The following is a 22,308-nucleotide window of genomic DNA, read 5'->3' as shown; positions in this document are numbered from 1 at the left end:
TTTGGCCCCCGGGACCCCATCAGGGATCATGCCGCGATACCCTTTTTGTGCGCTGCGGCACCTTTTAATTGTAATCCAGTTTTCATTACCATGTGTTACCTTATGTTCATGCTTCGTCGTCTCCTTTAAATAAGTGTAAATAGACTTTTTCTTCATCATCTACTTGCCTCGTCTCATCATCGGGTCCTTCACCATCCTCCACGACGACACCACCCACCTCAACAACGAACCAAACTTTACTGGCGGGTTTACGGACCCCGAGCTGCATTCCTATGCACAGACCTCGAGAACACCGGGCTTCAGCGGGGAAGGGCACGTAGTCTAAGTGGCCAATGGTCAACATGAGAGAGACGGGGTGCCGCGGGTGAACGGTGAAAATGAACCCAGGACGAACATCTCGACGGACCCCAACCAGACTTTTGGCCGAGAGAAATTTCGGCTTGAAAATTGGACTGCGAACTGTGTCTTTGTATTAGAGAGGTTATGAAACCCCGGGTACATATGATAGCTTAGTCTAGCGATGTCGGAATATCGTCGAGGTGTCGGCAGAGAGCAACGAGTTTACTTCACCAGCGGGCTGAACGAGAGGACAGAGGAGAAGCTCATTCCCGCCTTGCGGGACAAGCCACGCTGCGACGTCGAGAAAGCGACAAGGTGTATCACTGGATATAACAAGGTTCTTTACAAAACTGCCAGAGGTAAGCGCTGACGCGCTGGCGCTTGCCACCGTTTTTTTATCTACATTTCCTGCAGTCCAGTGCGTCTCGATACTGAAATTTCCGAGGCCTGAATCATTGGTGCTTTGAATGGCAGACCGTTAAACGTCGAACTCGGAGGCTGTTTAGGGTAATAACACACGGAATTAGGCGTATGACATCTCCGAGTTATCTAGCATTTTGTTTCCTTCCTTCATAACTGGTAGCCACAGGTTTTGTTTGGAGAAAAATATGGAAGTGGAAGAGGGTTGCCACGGAGATCTGAACTCTCGAGTGCCTATGCACTTCCGTTTCTGCCGACTTCGATTGCGTATAACGTGTGGGATGCTCCGGAAATGTATAGTTACTGTGCAGTACGCGTATTTATTCCCGTAAATATTGTAATTACTGCCGTTCTTTTTTTTTAATTTTGCAAACTTCGCGTAGGGATCTTTAACGTGAGCAGAAATCTCGAACATACGAGTGTTTTTGCTTTTCGCCTCCATCACAAGGGCGGATACAGTTAATTTCATTTATCTATGCAGGTTGACGCGCATTTATGTTAAACGCTGCGCGTTTATCGTGTTTGTACTAGTAACGGCGGGTACCCTCGCCCTCTCCCGTAATTTGCATAGAAAAGTTACCTTGGGTTGGGCCCCCCCCCCCCCCGAAAAAAAAGCCTGGGTTCGTGCCTGGCCCACGGCCTTGGGCTCAGCAGCACAATGTCTTTGCCACTGAGCCACCACGGCGCTGACTCCTAACATGCACCTGACATAAATAGTTTGCACATTTGTCCAAGCTCTAGCCCAGCTATAGCCCAATCACAAGCTCAAAAAATCTCGGATTCATTGCATGCATGCTTGAAAGTCACCATTGCACTCTCACCCCCTTCGTCCTTCTAGAACAAAACGGCTATACATTCACTGTCCCTCACTAGGCGGCAGTGACACAAACAACTAGCTGCAGCCGTTCGATGAATGACAGGTTTGTTGTCTAGCCAGTCACGTCATAATAAAGCTGCTAGTTAAAATACTATGGTACTTGTCTGTAAGCTTGCTCTTACAAATACTCAGAACAGTAAGTACTGTCGGAAACCCACAGGTATCCCACGTATAATGTGCGAAAAGAAGTGGTCGATCACATTATGCATGGAAGGATGTCTTTATTTGAAAAAGCCTCCTAATGCAGGCATGCAGGCAAGAAATCGCCCGGCCGCCACAACTCATGGTTCAGAAGCCCCCCCACCAAGGGGATGATTAGCGTGCACAAGTTCACTCGAGGGGGTCTGGAAAAAAACTTGTCGCTCGATTATTCAGTTAACTTGAATGCTTAGTGAAAGCGTGGTTGCTGTGCATGAGAGATGAGTTTGATGACAGCCCTTGTCCTCCTCATTCATATTTCATCGCAGTTGCGCCGTTATGGCTTTTTATTTATTTGTTGAAGGGCAAGTATAGAAGGGGCAGTAATGCCGTCAGTGGAATTTTTCACTGAGCAGTCTCAAAAGAAATAAAAACACCCGCATTTCCCCGAAGGGGAGCATGGGGAAGTGCGAATGCACGGGTGATGCTATGAGGGGGAGTTATGTTGAACTGTGTTGGCATTCGCCCGTTAGTTGCATTTAACACCCCCGCGTGATCAAATGGGGATTCACACACCCCGTTAGTCGTTCTCTGGAAATCTTGGTGAATTAAAGTGTATGTTCGAGGAGATCACACACACACGCAAGTAAAGTGAAACGACAGTATTCTTTATTCAGCACTTGTTGGTGTTGTCGTTGTAGTTGACGGTCATTATGACCGCCTTGTGGTCACTGAAATGTACGGTCAAGAGTTGTTGCAAGACCGCGCGTATCAGACAGTTCCTCGCAAAGGCCAGGTCGATGTAGCTGCCGTTGATGGTGGTGGGAGCCTCCAGCGGTAGGCACGTCATGGAGTGGTTGGCGAGCATGTATTCCATCAACCACTCGCCGCCCTTTCGCACGTCCACGTTAAAGTCCCCAACAACCACGACCGGGTCCGAGGGCTTTACGCGCCTGGCCACACTCTCCATCGCCGCGTCCACGTATTCGACGACGTCGTCGCGCGAGATGTTTGGCGCGAGGTAGAGGGTGACGACCACGATTCCGTCGCCCGAGTACGCGTCGGTGTAGACAGCACTGTACGGCGACTCGTCCCTGACCGGCGAGGTGGACATGGCGTGCGACACGAGGTTCGCGTAGACGTGACCAACGAGGTAGACGCCGCAGTACTCGCCCCGACTTCCGCTCCTGGCGAAGCAGCAGTCGTCGATGGGGAAGTGGGAATGCACGGGTGATGCGAAAGAATTCTTCTTGGCCAATCGCCCTAAGTGGGTATGTGCTAAAGAAATTAGGAACTCTTCTTGGCCAATCGCCCTAAGTAGGTATGTGGTGCGGACGGACGGACGGCGATGGACGCGTGATTCAGGGTCGCTTAAGAAGTGCATTCGCACTTAAAAAGAAAGAGAACTCGACGGACTTGGCTGGCAGCAGTGTTTCGAATCTTGTGCAACTCCAACTCTGCTAAGCTATCGCTTTGAAGCCTCATATGCATGCAAGTAGTTCAGTCCCAAGGTGTCTAATAACACAGAGTTGTTACAATGCCTGATAATTTTTAAGTAAAGAAGCTTCCTTATAAGGTATGCCCACACTGATCAGTGAGTAGTATGCCTGTGCTTGTAAGTAACCTGCAGCAAGGCCCTCATTCATTGTCGACAGAGGATAGTGCTTTGATGGATCTTATCTCCGCTGTTAATCCATTCAATGACATAACATGTAAGGAGAGGAGCAGGATGCACACATGAGTGCTGGCACGAGTTGTGCCTTGATGCATTTCAATCTTCTATTCAGTTTATCACTTCAATTTTCCACTTCATGCCTCCTTCAGTTTGTGCAATCATTGTAACTTATAAGCTTGTTTGCGAGCTGAGCAAAATAATAACGGAACATTCACAGTGCCTTTGTGCCATTGCACTCGTTGAAGCAGCTGCCGTAGAAACTAACCGCAGATTTATTGCGCTACAGTTGAACGGGTTATAGTGAACAGTACTATCGTCAAAAGTTCGACAAAAGTTTATTTGGTCAGGCATTATTTCAAGAAGCGGTAAAACGAGTACAATGGTAAAAATGACAAGCAATCGAGATTGAAACGAGAAACTTGTGGCATGGTGATTATGAGAAACCCCTATACCGTGAACCAGAAGGAAGGGACATTGCCAGTAATCTACTATGCATCATTACGTCACCAGCTTCATGGTAAAATCTTTATTCCTTGTTGTTTTTTGCCTCATTGTAAACAAGGAACCTGTGCGGGTTTTGAAACATCTGCCGGCATTTTTTACTTGGTGAGTGACTGTTTTGCTGTTTATTCTTATAGTGAACGGGTTCAGGTGTTACAACCAGTTTGATATGTTGACTAATTTAGTACGTCTAAACCCACTTTAACGAACTCAATTTCTGCGATGCATACATTATATGAGGGCTTGTTATCTTCAATGGTACGAATGACCTTATTGCAGACAAAGGTACCTCTAGTAAACTAATGTGAACTTGAGGCTGCTGCTTAATAGCATTGAAAATAGTGCTTTTGGCACATGACTTCATGTGAAGATGCTCTAGTATACTTCCTTCAACGTGAGAGAAGTTTCACTGAAGACATTAGAGCAACCTGCATACCTAACCCAATAGCAAATGTTTGCAGCTTAGATGAATCATCTATGTTTGCGTCTGCCTTGTTATGTGAGGACACGATACACACCACACAGGGTGGATTGAAAGTAACGACTCAAATCGATTTAGGAAAGGAGTCTCGGTACAGGCAGTGAGGTGAGTGACAACAAAGGAAAGTTTGACATCCAGCTCAGTGCAGCTGTACGGCTACAAAGGAAAGCTGTACAGCTCTGTCTGAAACTTCGCAGTTCAAGAAAAATTAGTCCTGGTCTAGGATGTGGTGTGTACCTATAGTGGTGTGTGGATATAGTGTGTGACTCATTGGAACATGTGGCGAATCATAGCTATCAAAAAGGTAGGGAATTTGTTACATTGTAGAGGAAATATACGGGATAATTATGCAAATGATTTCGTTGTTGGGGGTTATTGAAAAACCCTACCAGGTTTTTTGCACTACATCCCTCTCATTTGAAAATGACTTGTGTTTTGCACATGCCTGTTATGCACGAAGGACCACATTGGGCAAGTCATTGAGCTTCTGTTGAGCATGGTGCTTCACGTTTCTCAAGGGAGACAGGCAGTCAGAACAACATACCGGTTCTTCCTGCCGTCTTGTGACCAAAGAAAGTTGTGAAACAGGATTAACTAGAAGCTAATAAACCAACAAGATAAAACAAGGACATTGTGAGCTACAAAAATTTGGCATATCTGTACGTTTTTTAATTGGGTATATGCTATTTTTAGTAGGTGTCAAAGTTTTGCACACCACAAAAAAGAGGAAGTGCAGCTTTCACTTGATTGAATCTGACTGTCCACTTTTCTAAGCCATTGTAATGGTGTTGAGTGCATAGAATTTTTACTGATTGCAAGAACATAGTGTATGTGATGATGCTCAATTATCAATTTATATTTAAGGAACCCAGGAAACTTGATTGAATCTGACTGTCCACTTTTCTAAGCCATTGTATTGGTGTTGAGTGCATAGAATTTTTACTGATTGCAAGAACATAGTGTATGTGATGATGCTCAAGTATCGATTTATATTTAAGGAACCCAGGAGAAGAAAAATATGAATGGTGCAAAATGAAAGGGTTCAACATGCATGGGACTACTTGATCATTACGAGTTGTGTGCCTATCGAAGAAATGTCAATAAACCGTGCTGCAGTTTAGCGTCTTGTATACTGATATTTTTTTTTCAAGTCTGCATAAACTTAACTTATTGTTGTATGTATTGTTGTTCACTTAACCTTGTGTGTTTCAAGTCTGTAATATTAGTACATTTGGTAGCATTAAACAAAGGAACTCTTTTTGTTGTGCCTTTACTTGCCTAACTTTGGCCGAAAGAGGCTTCATTTCAAAACAGAAGACCGCGTTATAAGTGGAAATTACGGAAATGAACTATAGCTTGGTATATGGCCACCATGGAAGTTATTTACTAAGTAAAACTGTTGACCTGGATGGGAGCCTTCGTACAGTCGTCCAGAAAAGGTAATCTCGTTGTAGAACACAAATACCAAAGCCGGCATCGCCATTAAAAAAAAGAAAAGAAAACACCGTGGCGGCGCTCCGTGGAACTATTCCGGTTTTTGCCAGTTACTAAATATGATCGCTGGCTGCCGTAGTTACCAGCGCTCATTGCAGTTCACGAAAGAAGCGCTAACATTTGCTGCAACGACGCAAATAGACAGTCCGTGCGCACCGTATCAGAATGCCATGCGCTGAACGATCGAGAGCTTGTTTCTGCGTAATCATAGAGCGCTGCTACGTACGTGGACGCATGTTACATCGCTGGGAGAGCGGTTATGCTTCAAAGAACAGTCTTGCCGCATGAGATTCGGAAAAACGGGAAGAATATATTTTGCGCCATCGCCGCTTCATAACCGGAGCCAGAGTGAGCCTGCCCGAGCCAAGCTGCAGCATCGCCGGGCATGCACTGGTTTATGGGAAGCTCTCCAATGCGCTTGCGTTTACATAAACGTTACGACTGCTGGCTGATTAAGTCGAGATCAACATTCGCGCCATGCTGAGGGAAATAAACTCAAATTTTCTCAAATTACCACAATGGCTGTTTGAGCGTAAACAAAAAGTACTATTAAGGTCGAACGAACCAATCCATGGCCAGGATTTCGGGACACGGCGTCGAGTTTCGAAAAACTGACACCACGTGGCGTCGCGACCTGAAGACACAATTCCTTCTCTCTTGTTCTCTCCCCCGCGGTGCGAGAAGCAGGGCCTTCACACAGGGTCTAGCCGCTCGCGACGGTTTCCCAAACAGGCCAGCTTTTCGCCTTTGTAATTCGCCGAACCAGGAAGGAAAAAAAAAAAAAACAAGAGGGGAGCCCTCACAAAACGACCCCGCATGGGCTGCGGTTGGTGCCTCGATGCGCCCCCGCTCTGCGGGCGCGCATCGAGGCACCCTACCCGTGTGGACGGGGAGGGCTCGCCCCGCTCGGGCGCCTGCTTTTTTCGTGGCGCTCGTGCCGCATTTCTCACTCGAAGGAAAGACCCGGGTACAATTTTCTTTCGACTTGTGAAACAATGTGCGTTAGTACGTATCGAGCAGGCTCGGGTCAACTGCAGCGTCGCTAATGAGTTAACTTTTGCCAGTGTCGTCTTGTCGTCTGCTACGGACGCATCGTCTGCTCACCGCGCCGCTCGACCAGCCCGGTGTCCTGGCTATTTCACGGAATGAAACGTGTTGTTGGGGGACGTCGGTTCCGAAAGCCTTTCAGGTCCCATGGGTCGCCTTTTCGACATTAAGGGGTCATCTGTTCAATTTGTCACAGGGCATTTTTATTTCCTTCCGCTTGCATGATACTTGTTCGCACTTGGCACAACCCCAACTTTTTTTTTTTTTTGCTGTTGAACAACTTGCACAAATTGCGTTGGTACATTGATTCGTACATTAGAATTAATCAGGTGTCTGATATGTGGGCGTCTTTTGAAGACGCATGCAATTAAACGAAACGAGCTTTTCTTTTTCTGCTCGCTTTTAATTTCTACGCGCGAACATTCACACCCGAATTCAGGAAAATTATTTTTCCTATGCTAATATCTGCATTGACAAATAATTTGCAGCACAAAAACATTTTGCGTTATTGTTGCAAAGCACAAGCGGTAGAGCAAGATCATAATCTATTATTTCGGGGTTCATAAAAAACCAAAAATCAAATGCCTCAACCCTTACCTACTTTGCGTTAAGGTTGAGGTGCAAGTATACTAACATTATGAGTAACGGAAAACAAAGAAATACGCAATTAACGCGACAGTGCCAAAACAAGCAGATGAGCATATGCAAGTCTTCGGCAAGTAAAAGAAAAACACGTTATGAATGTTTTCTATTGCGTGGGACGCGTCCGCTCAACGGGCTTTCCGGTGCCTCCAAAGCTAAAAAAGACGCACGCCGGCCCGACGAGAACGCTTCTGAAAAGAGCACGTGCTGGATCGACTTGCACGCGCTAGCCCCTGAGGCAGCTTTGCTCAAGAAGAGAAAGGTGCTACTGATTGCGGGTAGGTTCTTCTTTTCTTTTAGACGTACACTAAAATATTTTAATACTCCCCGCCCCAACCACCGGCTAGTGTGCGACATGATCAGTGAACAATATTCTTGGACTAGCGCTCTTACGTGAAACGCCCTGTCCGTCATACTACCTGAAATGGGGTATGCTACCGTACTGTAAGTAGTATTTTTATTTACAGTACGTTCCCCGGGTATGTGCCGAGTCATAGTCACGAGGAGAAGATAAGAAATTGGCTGCGTATCTGGTTGCTTTGCTGCAAATGTATACCATAGCCTTCGGCCGCCCCCGCCTCGTAACATCCTCCCCTCTCCCCCTCACGCTGTTCTTCTCCCCCTGCCTGCCCCATAATTAATGCAATTGAAGTTTGATGAATTAGATTCATTTTTCCCTCGTTTTCTTGGTTCGCGCGCCACCTGTTGGGACCTTTTCTTTCAATTGTTCTTGGAACAGCGCCTCAAAAAAAAACCTCACCCCGCCTGGGTTCCTGGCTTCTCTACCTACGCTTCCAAGAGCTGCTGAGGTATTCGTGAACAAGTGCCACTCCCTAACCAAAGCTGATCTGCACCACCTCATTTGGTTTTGCCCCAAATTAACTCGCTATAGAAATTTCTCTGCCCCCACCAACGATCCCGCGATAGCCATAGACCCTCACTCCGTGGGCACTCCCATCCTTCACAAGATTGCTGTATTCGCAGTCACAAGCGGTCTAGCACGAGCTGTATAGAACGGCCGGTCTGCTCCCCTTCCTTACCCATTCCTTTGATCCTATTCCCCCAACAGGCCTAGGGCCAGCCTTGCCCCAAATAAAGGTTTCTCTCTCTCACTCTTGAGGAGACATCTTTCTTTTATTATATTTACTTTTATCTGGCCTGTTTTTGACACCGTCTTTTACCGCATTTTTATTAAAACCAATCGCACGTCTATTTTTGAATAAAAGAACGCTGCTGCGGCCAGTTATGCACTAATGTTTTGCCTCAATTATGCCTAATGCTTTTTTAAAGACGATAGTCTTTCTTGGGCTACTTAAACGCGATTGATTGATTGATATATCTTTATTTGGCGAGCATGAAGCGCAGATGTTAGGGCGCCCGCCCGGTGGACGGCACCGATTCAGCCACCGGTTCAAAAGTTATAAATATTATTAAACAAGACGCTTATATACGCAAAACCGTTCCAAACTTCTAAAACTGCCAAGATTTGTCATACATGTCCCAATAATATGGCGCGAAGGAAACCCCAGGTACATTTGAGGCAAAATGTAAGCACATAACCGGGATTACGCGCGTTCTTTTAAATAAGCATAGACATGGCCTTGGTTTTCACGATAGCAATTTAAAAAAGAGGCGTTAAAACAATGGTTTGACCAAAAAATACGAAAAGAAGCTGGCGCCCGAGCCTCGAGCTCGAGCGCAACCCTAAGCCGAACAGTAGCAAAGGTTCCAACAGATGGCGTGCGAGCTCTGCAGCGCGGGAAAAGTGGATTTAATTTAGCTACCCTCCATCGCGTCAGACGCGCGAGGAGTGAGAGAGGGGGGAGGAGAATGTATGAGACGGCAGGGGCTGCAGAAGACTATCGCCTTTCGACGACATTTGCAGCGAAGCGAGCAGATACGCGGCCAAGTTTTTCTTCTGAACAATATTGACACGTAGAAATATATGCACTCCGCCAGGTTCAGTAGCTTGGGACGGTTTTGCCTATATATACTCCTTGTTCCAGCATTGTTTCATGTTTGGCCCAGCGGCTGAATCGAGTGACAGACGGACAGATAGACAGACAGGAAAGAAAAAAGGACGATTGAGAGTGCACGTTCGGCAACTGGACACTAATGCTTTCTCAATCACTGTATCATAAAAAAGTGCTTAGGTGTCCTCGGAATTTACACCTAGGAAAAAGAGCTGCAATTATTGTGTGTGACACCGAAGGGTGCACAGAAAAGGCACAGTTCAGAAGCTTGGTGCGCAAGCTTAGCAATAGACGTCTTTTTTTGGAAGTGCCTACGTTTGAGCAAGTTTTATTTGTTACAAGTCTTAATGAAAACCGTTTCTTCAGCTCATTTACACAAAGTTTCATGAACGACAGCATAAAGCTTTAAGAGCTGCATAATTTGTCCCTTTCGACGTCAGTGTAACATTATATGTGCCGTAACATCGTTAAATATCTCTTTTTGCGCAGATGCAAGGCGCCACACAAGGCGGCAAGAAGCTGCTCTTTTTGTGACTTTCTTAACCCTCGCCCGCGCCCCTAGAAAAAAATAAGATACATAATAATTGGTATTGCCTAAAGGAGTTATTAAATAAAGCTCTAAAAAATCTCAAATTCTGACCGAAAACTTTCAAAGCATAAACACAAACGATGCAATCAGTGCGTAGACAGTCATCCATAACCTAATACCTACGCAAATAATAAGTTGCCGAAAGTTTCACACAAATAAGCACACAAATCCGTTCACAGAAAAGTTGGCGTACGAAAATGTCGGTGCACCGGAATGCTTGCACCGTAACATCCCGCATTGAAATGTTCCAGTACATCGAAATGTCCTAGGGCCGTTCATAGGCGTCTAAATAGTAGTAACTTGGAATCCCAAACATCAATGCTCAACATTGGGGTTAATTTCAGGTGCAGCACTACCATTGCGTTCGTATAATTCACGACACTTTAACTGTAACAGTGTGCTGTAAATGTATAATTGCTTCCATTTCGGTTAAGCGCCATTGACTTTTTCACGTATATGCATGCTTCTTACGGCGTCGTTTATACTTTTTATAACCGTTTTTAACGCATATCAGTTTTTAGCTGGTGCTGTTCTGATGGAAGCGCCTTGGAAGCAGTGGAGCGCGGCCACAATTTTAATATTTACAATTAACAAAATATCAAACACATTCTCTAGAGCGCACACAAGAATTAGAAAATTCGCAAAGCTTAAAGGCAACAAATATTGAACAAAAAGCTGCGGGAAAAAAACTGCGAAACTACGGCAATATACTGGGAATTTTTCAAAAGGATGAAAAACAATTAATTAAACTTGAACACACCTCTAATTAATATATTCCCTCTGGTAAAAAGCGTTTAAATAGCATTGGGATGAATGGTACATAAATTGAATAAAATAACAATTTAAATGAAAAAAACCAACGAACATTGGTGAATCTATAAACCGGCATTCGAGAAAACGATTTTTGATAAAACGGACGCCGCTTCGATATAATAGCGTTAAAAAAGCGGCGCTCGTTCAGCTCTTGGCAACCCCCCTTGCGCCATAATTTCAGTCTCAGAAACTTGAAGATAGTGCTTTATTTTTATTTATTTACTATTTATTTCATACTTCCAGCCTGAGCGCCAGGCCTTAGGCATGTGTGGGAATAGATATATACAGTAACAAGGACGGCATGATTACCTGTATACATAAGAAAAACACAATACAGCAAAAGAAGAGAAAACGCTAAACAGATTACAAATACATTCATACTAATCCGTATGTAAAAAAAGACAAAATGGCATACCTGCGCGCAAACATATACGTTTTACACCATTTAACGCATCACTGCAGGAAACCGTGCGGATAACTTATTTTCACATTTGACACCGTACTAACATAGCGTTATTTGCCACCTCAGAAAAAAGAAAGAAAACGAAGAAGTAAAAACTGTACACAGTAGCGCGTGTGGACACGTCGTAGGTCCTTCAGGCACAGTTCTTGTGCTGGAAAGTCTTCCCCCCCCCCCCCCCCTCACCCCGAGCGAAAAAACCAGGGGAGCACGCTTTGTTTGCTCTGCGCAATCTAAAAATGAGGAGGGGGGACAGTCAAGTCAGCCAAACCTTTTCAGTGGCAGCAATTATCTCCCCCACCTCCTTGGGATAAACCAGAGGAGCAGGCCTTGTTCGTCCTCGTGCACACTACCGACTGCCTCTTTGTTACTCTCAGCGACAACAGATGGGAACCCTCCCTGGTTCCGCTGAGGAGAGGCGAGTGTTGTGTTGGGTGGAGACGGTCCTCCTCTCCACTCCTTCCAGGAAAAAGGAGGGGGACGGGGGCGCCACGTAGCGTCAGTTTTTCGAAGTTTGTGGCGATACGCCTCACCCCGGGCATGAAAAGTGTTGCAGGGAACCTACACAAACAACGTTGCAAAAAATCTACAATAACAGGTTTGTAGCCCACAACCTGAAGTACTCAAACCCGGGAGTCGTTTTTTCTATCTGTTTTCTGAGCGCCACAATTTTGTGTTAACTAGTGCGGAACGACCTGAAATCCAGCCTGTTCTCATAGGCCGCAGCAGAAAAATTTTAGACTGCCCGGGAACCTCGTGAGTTAGTCGTACAAGCCCAATATTTTGCCACGGCATGCCGCTAGAGCCATGCTACGGATATCCCGGAGTCGATTTTTCTAGCTGTCTTCGTTATTAAACGGCGGCCGTTTCTTTTTTCTGCCCCATTCAGTTACGCCCCGGACGGGCGAAGCGCCGGGAGAGGGGCGCAGTCAGGTTTCCGCGGTGCGTGTCCCTCAATCCTGGGGATGACAATATTTGATTCAAGTGATGTGTTTGGCCCGACACTGCTGTCGGGGTCCTGCTCCCGAACGCGAAAGAAAACGGCCGCCCGACACAAACTCGCGTATCGGACCGAAAAGTCTGACCCGAATTGTCGGGTCCGACTTGCCGGACGAAGAAGAAACCACCCTGCCCGCTGCCCGCCGTCTGACCCACGGGAAAAGCCGCTCCAAGCCCAGGCGACCATCTTCGGGGCGAACGATCCATCAACGAACGGCGCCGACGCAGGCTTCGCAAATCTCCAAGAACTACGCCGCGCGCATTTTCGACACTCAGAGACGGCACCCTTTCGCTTCCCGTCAGCTCGTCACCGAACGACCGCATACCAACAGAGGCACTCGGGCTAAGCACCCCCGTCTTTTGCCACACAAAAAGGGAGGAGCACAAAGCATGCACTCGGCGGCCCCCAACCTCGCGTCTATGCGGCTGCATGAAAGGAACGCAGCATGACAGCTACAAGCGGAGGCAACGCCGATACATGCGCCACCGGCGGCTTTAATTAATTAAATGAGGATCCCGAACTTAACTAATCCGCACCAAGAATGTTGTGCGTACACCAGCTGTACGTACAACATTAACTCTCACTGCACGTTATGTCTTACTGCAGAGTAAGAACTAAACAAAACACACTCAAGCAGTTACGCGAGTCGTACGCGCAACATCCCTGGTAATAGGCACGGTAATAACATTCTCCGTCACCTAAGCCATTACCACAATACTACGGCACACACCAACGCTACCAACACTTACAGCCCGCCAACTGCACCAACAACAGATACCACACGGCACACTTAGTGCCTTGGCCTAGCCGTGGCTTCCGCAACATCAAACAGTAAACGAAAGCGCTCAACTACAGGGCCCATGAGAACAAACTCGTGGCGCCCTCTACCATTAAAGGCAACCAACCCCACCAAGGGTGTAAATATTCAAACTTGACAACTGAATGAATAACACCATCCACTCTTAAACGTTAAGCGCGTGCCAAACAAACAAACCCAAACGTACAAAATGAGGCTACTCCTGTACCAAAACAAAGAGTTTAAGAGAGTTCAGCGTCTCTTGACGCACTCACGGGCGGCGGTTCTTTCAGAATGCACGACAGATTGTTCATCCCCGATGTGGTTCACTTGCTGTCCACTTGCGATGTACTGGAAGTTCCTTTGTCAGCATTTCACTAGTTTGCATACAAGCGCCATGGCGGGGCCCCACTTGTACATTCGATGGCCCACCATGTTCACACGCCAACGACCGCAAATAAAGGGAGACACTCGCCCTTTGTACCCAAAGGTAAACTTCCTACCGTGCTGTAACCGCGGCTCTACTTCTCAAGAAGACAGAGTTAAAACCGCCAAGCTCCCCTACTCGCAAATACACGACAGCTGAACGCAACCAACACATGCGCACACAAAAAATAACAATAAGGGGGAGAGCAACAGTACAGGTGAAACTAACAATAATCCTCATCTGAGCGATTCCAACACACCCAATACAAAACACGCTAACGACTAAGTGTGTGCCAAACAACACTGAACCGTTCCTGTCCGGCTGTGCCCACTATTCAGCGCAAACACCCCTTTCCACGGCGGCACACACCGACCGTCGCACGGAAGCTGATTCCTTTTCATGCACCACCAGCTGATTCTAAACAAACCCTGCAGTGTGGCTCGCGCTGTCCTGCGTTCCCGGAGGAAAAAAATTGGCCGCGTATCTGCTCCTTTCGTTGCAAATGACAAAAGACGATAGTCTTTATCGGCTTTTGCGAAGTAAATGCCTCCTTTCGCTTTACCGCTCACCTCTGATGTTGTTCCTCTTGCGTCGCGCTCCTCCCAAGGTAAAGACGCCAAATGTTTGCTTAAATCATTTTAAATTTCCCGCGTTCCACTGCTCCAAACCGGGTGTCTCGATGCGGACGCTGCCGTACGGCGAAGACGCGCGTTAATCGAAGCACCCTACTTCACCGTTTATAGAACCGCGTTTTCCTACCCCGCGCACGTTGCAAGCAGAACGTGGAAACTAACTAGTGGAACCTTTCGTAACTGTTACCGGTTGATTTCTTAAAATGGCGCCAGAAGCTATAGTGGCGCGGGCGACAGCAGGCGACGGCAGAGTGAATTCTTTTTCTGCAGTTGATGAAGTATTTAATTTCACAAAAGTCAAGCATGTTTGAATTTTTATAAAGGAACACGGCAAATATCACTTCTGTATTGATTTGTTGTCTCATATTTGCGTAATGTCTTGTTCTTCAACAATGTTGAGAAGTATGAACATTACACCGGACCCAGACGGGTAGATTTAGCTGTGACTATATAAGACTATTGCGCAGGCATTGTTTTGCTTTGGCCGGGTGGCTGAATCGAGTCACAGACAGACGGACAGACAGACAGACAGGCATACAGACAGACAGACATACAGACAGACCAAAATTTCTGGGTTTAAGTAGCCCAAGAAAGACTATCGTCTTTAAAAGAACACCCTACGCGGCGGTAACGCATACGACGTTGTCGAACCTGCGCCGTCGCACCTGCCGCCGCCTTCCGCGTTCTCGGGCCCGTCGGAATCGACCTACGCGCAAGACGCCGCGGGCCGCCTGCGCATTCATGCTTCGCGCACGCAAGCACAACAATTAGGCGCGCCGTTCCGCTGCCCTCACATGACCCCTGTGCTACCTCTGCCTCCTCTGAGATGACCATGCTTTTTACAGCTTGGCTCGATCTCTGCACCAGCTCATCTATGAGGGGCTCCTCGCGGTCAGCCACGGACTCTATGTCGGCGCATATGCTGGTGCTACTCTCAACGCTTGCTTGTGCTTCCTCGGCAACAGGCAGCTGTACACTGTCCGCCTCCACAGAAAGAATTTCAGGAGCTGGGACAGCTGTCTTGCGCAGTCCAGTGAACTCACTTGTCGCGGTGGGAACGCTAACGGGTACGTTGCTGAAAAACTAGAGTGGCTTCGGCCACCTCAACCGTCTTCCCATTCGCCTTACCCTGTGGCGTTTTAAGCGCCCATGACGGAACGAACACTGTGAAAACATTGGTGTCCTCTTCGATTTTACCAATCCTGCGGAGCTTCGCTCTCTCGTAAGCGATCTCTGCTCTTTCTTGGGCTAATTGAGCACTGAGCTCCTCAGCCGTCCATACGGACGGGCTACCCGCGCCCCTGTTGCCCCCCAGCCTTGCTTTTTCTAAAGCGTGCTAAGCATTTTTGAGAGCTAATTCAGCTCTCAACTCCGCAATTTTGAGCACAATTGCACTAACCTTCCGGTTGGCGTGACATCCCGTTAACATAGACGCCACGGTGAAACCGGAGAAAACAAATCAGGGCCCACCTGTGCTCACTCCGGGTTCGGCCGGGTCGCAGTGTCGCTGATCAGCAGCGCGCAGACCCGATGCGCCACTTTCGTCGCCGGGATGGGGCCGTGCTTCCTGAGCCAGAGCTCACGAGACCTCCCGCTGAGGTGCCACCTCGTTGAATCGCCGGAGCTCATGACTCCTCCCGCTGAGGTGTCGCCCCGTTGCCGTTGAATCGCGGCTCCCGCCGCACTGAGCCGGAGCTCACAAGGCCTCCCGCTGAGGTGTCGCCCCGTCGATGTTTGCAGTCTGGCTCGTCGTTAGTCGGAGCCGAACCTTGCGTTGAAGGAGTCTCTCCAGAATGCCCCACCAGTTCAAGCACATGGTCCTGGTCGTCCTGTCGACTGCGCCAGTTAGATTTCCCTTCTCCATCTTGGTGAATGATGAAGACGAAATAATGAAGTTCTTTTGATGCTCGAGCCGAGAGGACGATCTCGACTCGCTCCGATGACCGACGTCCGATGCTTGAAGCAGGTGAGGGATGAGAACTTCCCTTCTGGCTGGATATCAGGTGTATTTACACTATTTACATTACTCCAAGCATTTACATCAGGACAGAATGATGATTACATTGTCACTCTGCCCGCAGCAGCCTGTTCGGCCAAAATCTATACTGAACTACATCACTCTCGACCGACCTCGGACAAAACCCAACACTCCGGTTTTGATCCCAAAAACCACGCCTCCAAAGGGGGCGTTCAAGAAAGAGCGAAAACCCCTTTCAAAATTATTAATATGAAGCATTGATTGTCCACAAGAACCAGCCAATCAAACACATGTCCCACCCATGGTCACGTGACCCAACGCTCTCTCTCATGCACTCATAGTACGTTTTTCACGCACGTTATTGCAACCGGCAAGCAAATACACGACATCTGCCACCTAAAGTCACTGACCGTGTGGAGTGGTCTAAACATTACGTTAAACGGGTGGCGCCTGCTCAAAAGCCAAAGCCGACTGCGTAGAGCGTCTTCGCGCGGCTAACATCTTACGCACTTGTCCGCTCGCGCGCGCCAGCACAATGAGGGAGTCGTGGCTAATCCCCTCGCAAACTAAGCGACGCCGCTGCCCGCCGTGTGACCCACGGGAAGAGCCGCTCCAGGCCCAGGCGACCATCTTCGGTGCGAACGGCGCCGACGCCGGCTTCGCAAATCCTCAAAAATTATGCCGCGCCCCTTTTTCACACTAAGAGACGGCACCCTTTCGCTTCCCGTCAGCTTGTCACCGAACGACCGCATACCAACAGAGCCACTCGGGCTAGGCACCCCCGTATTTTGCCACACAAATAGGCAGGAGCACAAAGCATGCACTCGGCGGCCCCCAACCTCGCGTCTATGCGGCTGCATGAAAGGAACGCAGCATGACAGCTGCAAGCGGAGGCGACGCCGACGCATGCGCCACCGGCGGCTTAAATTAATTAAATGAGGAGCCGGAACTTAACACGGCCGTGCATAGCACATTAAACCTTGGGGATTCCGCCCACGAGACCTCGTGTCTCGTGGTTTTCATGATTACTTAGGCTTCACCCCCGATATACAGGCCAATTAGTATCTCCTGGTGGATGGATTACTAAATCCGGGCATCAACTGCGGCTGGCAACGCCCCCCGTAACACTGAACCGCTGGCCACTCTCTCTCTCTGAAAACAAAAAAGAGAAAAATCAAAGGCGACCAAAATGAGTACAACACACACTGAGAACCCCGCGAAAACACGTGCAAGGGCCCGGGGCAAGCTTTTACGCACGCGGACTGCCCCGTTCCCACGCCCGCACCTTGCACGGCCACCACAAACCCGAAGTGACCCGCATCTGTTCCTCTTAACGAGCGCAGCGCGCCCTCGAGGCTCCCCGCCATTGACAGGCGATCCTCGGCAGAAACCATATGGGACGCGCGGACCTCACGGTGTCGCATTCCCAACGAAACAACTTCGCACTTAACCGCCGTGGTGGCTCAGTGGCTAAGGCGTTGAGGTGCTGAGCACGAGGTCTCGGGTTCGATTCCCAGCTTCGGCGGCCGCTTTTAAATGCAGAGCATTTCAGTAACTCACGATGTCACCCGCGTTGACGTCCGTAGTCGTAGTCCGCACCCCTCCCCCTACACTATATAAAAAAAGATACTATCCGGCGCCTGGTTTCGATCCCTCGACCCTGCGGGCGGAACGCAATGTACATGGTGCTCTCCCCACTGCGCCACAAAGCCGACGCAGAATGGGAGGCTACGAACGTGCCGTATATCCTTGACTCATTGAAACTACGTCAAGAAGCTGCTGATACAACGCATTCACTACCACCAACTCCCCAAACACTAAACGTTAACGCAATACACCCACCCCCTATGCGACGCATTTACTCGAGTCCCCCTCGCGGGAGATGGGCCCAATTTTCTGATGGAGGTGAAAATGAAAAACGCCTGTGTGTTCGAGATTTCGGCGCACGTTAAAGATCCCCAGGTGGTCAAAATTAATCCGGAGCCCTCCACTGCGGCGCGCCTCATCGCCTGCGTTGCGTCGGCGCGTTAAACCCTACAATCAATCAATCAACATCTTCGCACTTCCTTACTGTGCGCGCGGGCCAACAAAGGCAGAACGACCGCCCCAAATCGGCCGCCGTCCAAGCACAGTTGGCAGCCCCTTGCTACCCCGTTATCAGAAGCGCGTCGGACCGCTTGGTTTTACAACCGTCCCTCTGGCTAAACGCGCGCGCAGGCAGGCGGCCACCGGTGCAATTGCCGCCACGTCCACGGAAAGCGCATCGAGCATCCAACCCACGCTTTCCCACGCTCGTACTGTGCTTTGCAACACGCCGTCCAAAACAACGTCACAGCCCAGCTGAGGCTCAAGATAATTCGTCCCCACGCAGGCGGCATGATCCAAAGGCCGTTCGCTCTTAAAAAGCTGGCTGCCATAAAGCCATTCATTCCTCATTCCAGGAACAGCCGCTCCCCCTGCGTCCGACACATTCCACGTCGCTGGCGCCTGCAACCCTTACAGACTTGTTCTACTCATTGCCACATCATGATCTTCTGCTTTGCATTGATGAGTATAGCGACAAGCACGGTTCCGTTTCGTTTCAAAATAGCTCTGGTTTGTGGGTACAAGAATTTTTACAACTTCTAACGTGTACCTAAACTACCATTTCCCAACTTCTGATGATAAGCTTTTTAATTCAGGCTAACAAAATTTGCATTGTATCTTGCATACCTCCAATTTCGAGTGACGTTTTCTTAGCGTACCTAGAACGCATTCTGCTCAACCAATTGCGAATTTCCCCAGTGACGAAAATCGACCGCTACGTTGATGATGATTTAGTAATTTCTGACGCCGATGAAGCAGGTCTCGGACAGTTAATATTTCAGGTTTTTGATGGATTTCGTCAATGCTTTAAGCCACTGGTTTCAACCGTTGAACTTCCCATAGAATAAAGCATTAGCTTTTTAGATATGAATCTTCACTTATCGCACAATCACATCTGCTGGGCGAAGCCACGTGCCAGCAAATGGATTCATAGTGTACCTTTTGATCGTTCCCACTCTAAACTCTTGAAAAGGTCTATTCGAACAACTTGTTTTAGAAATTCCCTCACAAGCCATGTTCTAACTTGATGCAAGATATCTTTCGTAAATAGGTTTACCATCTTCCGTTAGTGGGGTCCCCTAAGCAGCTGTTAGCACCCGTAGCGGAATCGATATTACAAAAGTTAAAGGACAGACAAGTGATTTTTGTCGACTATAGTTTCTTTATCCCGAAATGAAAGGGCGTCACTTAACACACCCTAACCTGAAACGGTTTTGCTGATAGCGCCCTAGAACCTTTGAAATCGGAGTTTTTAGGTCTACCAGCCGTACGTGTCCCGCCGAAAGGAATGCCGGCAACCATCACAGTGAGCCGTGCGGCAACACACGTTTAACTGCACGCGAGATTTAAAAAGGTCTTTGAAAACTTGTCCCCGGCTGAAATGGAAGAGAAGGAAGCTCACACTAACACTTGAAGCTAACGAAGCTGTACGCAACCTTGCATCCGATTTGCTTCTCCTCCGCTGCCGCAACAACCTTTACTCCATAATTGTTGCTATGTCTGAGTTGCTCTCGTTTCTTTTTTTTCTTTTTTTTTTGAACTGATGGTCATTGGACAGTACCTTGGAGGGGCGTACGCGATGATGTGTCTTTTTCGTTCCGAGCAAGCGTTGCCTCCGATTACGGCGAAACGTGTTTTTTGTTGTTTTTTTTTGGGGGGGGGAGGGCAATCTGGGCCAATCTATCTAAGTAGGTATCCTTGCCTTGACAAACGGGCGCAGGGGACGCTGGGTGGTTATCGCGAGGCACGCACACACGAGCGTCGGCATTTTCTTGGATTTTTTAACTGCCGGGAGTTCGCCGCGAGTCCCGCGCTCACGTGCGGGCGTTCGGTGATTTCTTGGTATTTTTAACTGCGGACACAAAAAATTACCATTTGCTGGACACTTTCGTTCTTAAAAATTCCCGCCCCTGAGACGAGTAAATAAATAAAAAAAACGCGTGATCCCATGAGACTTGAAGCCAGGATTTAATCCGAGCAAGGGTGGGAATGAAGTAGTTTTTTCTGAGTCCACATTTCTTCAGCTGTCCTGGTCATGTATTTGTGCATAAGAAAAACGTACTTCTTTCTTATCACACGTTAGTGAGGATGGGCAAAAGGAGGAAAATTGATAAGAGTGGTGTCCCTATAACTGAACTATCCCATGGTTTTACTGACACTACGAAAATGAAAATTAGAACTGTGTAGAAACGTTCGCTCCCACATCATTCAAGTGGAAGCCAGGGACTCCTACCGAAAGCGCGTCTGCAGGATGCGTCCGGGCAAATACACAACACTTATTCCTTAATAGATTGCTGAATGCATGGATGTAAAAACCTGAAAGCAAAAGGCCATCCCAGAAGGAGAAGCTACGACACAAACAAAGAGATCAGGGGCGAGAGCCAGGAATTGCGCCTCCGCTTCCCGGTTGCCCATTTCCTGTGGCGTACAAATTTCATCTCGGCACCGACTGCCGGCCCTCTTCGTCTTTTAGGTCTTCGTCAAACATTCATTTTTTTTTGTTCTTTTTCGTTATTTTTGTCTTAAGCCTATTTACTTTTATGGCGCAAGTTTCGACACGAGCGGCTACGGTGATTCCTAGGATATAAGCCTCGCCTCAGTGGGACAGCCCCAATTTTTTTCACCGTTCGGGCTGCGATTTGCAGTCGTGTGGGATGGTAGGTTTCTTGTCTTGCTGAGAACGACGGCCGCAGCAGAAACATAAAAAATAAGAAGTACGTTCATGTTCAGTTGAGTGGCGTCAGAGCCATTTCTTTACGGTGCATCCGAACCCTCCCTTTCACCTTTCTTTTTTTTTGCGTTCAACTTGCTTAACATCTCGACACCCCCGAGCAGACAAAGTGCGTTTACTGTGATTGCATGTCAGCCTTTGGTCTCTAGTAGGAAAACAAGTGTTCGCTGCCCTTGCTACGCCCCCCCCCCCCCTCACCAAAACAAGCACTGGAACAAGATTGGTTTCTTGAGGCGTCGCAAAATGGCCAAGTGCCTGGCATGGTTCGAATGTAATTTACAACAGAAATGGTTCTCATTTTGTTTAGAAAGCTACGGAGAAATTGCAGAAAAAAGCGTAGTTACTGCAAATTTTTATCCGTCCCTTCGTAGATGGGCGTGCCGATGAACCCCTGCGAAGCTTTATACGAATTCCCAAAGCCACACGCGAGTCACTCCCATCGCCAGCAGACCATTCAGGCCTCCATCCAGCCTTTGAATCACGTTGTCGTCTAGGCGCGAGGACTCACTGCCATTGCCAGGGAACCAGGCTGGCCATTCAGATGCACATGAGTGCACACCCCCTGCGCTGTTCACTGGCTTCACTCTCTCACATCCCGTCTGGATCCCGCCAGCGTTGCAGCTCATATTTTACAAAACAGTTGGTGGAAATTGGCGAACAAGTTCTTTCACCAGCATTAAAGCCGAGCTCCTTTAAAGTAAGCTTCACTAAAGCGGACAAAAACAATATACGAGCTAATTTAATTCAGAAGATTTGGTATTTTATGATACCCTAGCTCGGCGCTTCTCCGGCAGCAATTTCTCAATGCTTTTCACAGATAAATTAAACAATTGAAGCCAAAATTTCAATTCTTTCGCTGAATCCAGTGGCGTACCCAGAGGAAGGTGGGCTGATCTATAGCCCACCCCGCCCCTCCCTCCCAACCTCGAAACTTTTCTGGTAGGCGCTCCTTGTCCTGCGCGGTACGTCACGTGTGTTACACAAAAGTGCATATTTTCCTAACGTGTCGCCATGAGAAACATTGCTGCCTCAGTGCCTGTACAACGCGTGGGCGCTTACATAGATCTAAGCGCCTCAGTCAGGATGATGGCCCAAGGGAGAATCCGAGTCAAGAGGCCCAACGAGTCAGAAAGAGGCAAAAGGTTCAATATTGGATCTCGTGACTCACCGTAGACCTTTGGACGTGGGCAAGGCGAGTCAAGCGGTCCGA

Source organism: Haemaphysalis longicornis, unplaced genomic scaffold (assembly GCF_048455015.1).
Source record: "Haemaphysalis longicornis isolate Haplotype H1 unplaced genomic scaffold, Haemaphysalis longicornis Haplotype H1 scaffold_7, whole genome shotgun sequence".
NCBI classification, from domain to species: Eukaryota; Metazoa; Arthropoda; class Arachnida; order Ixodida; family Ixodidae; genus Haemaphysalis; species Haemaphysalis longicornis.
Note: the sequence above shows the minus strand (reverse complement) of the source record.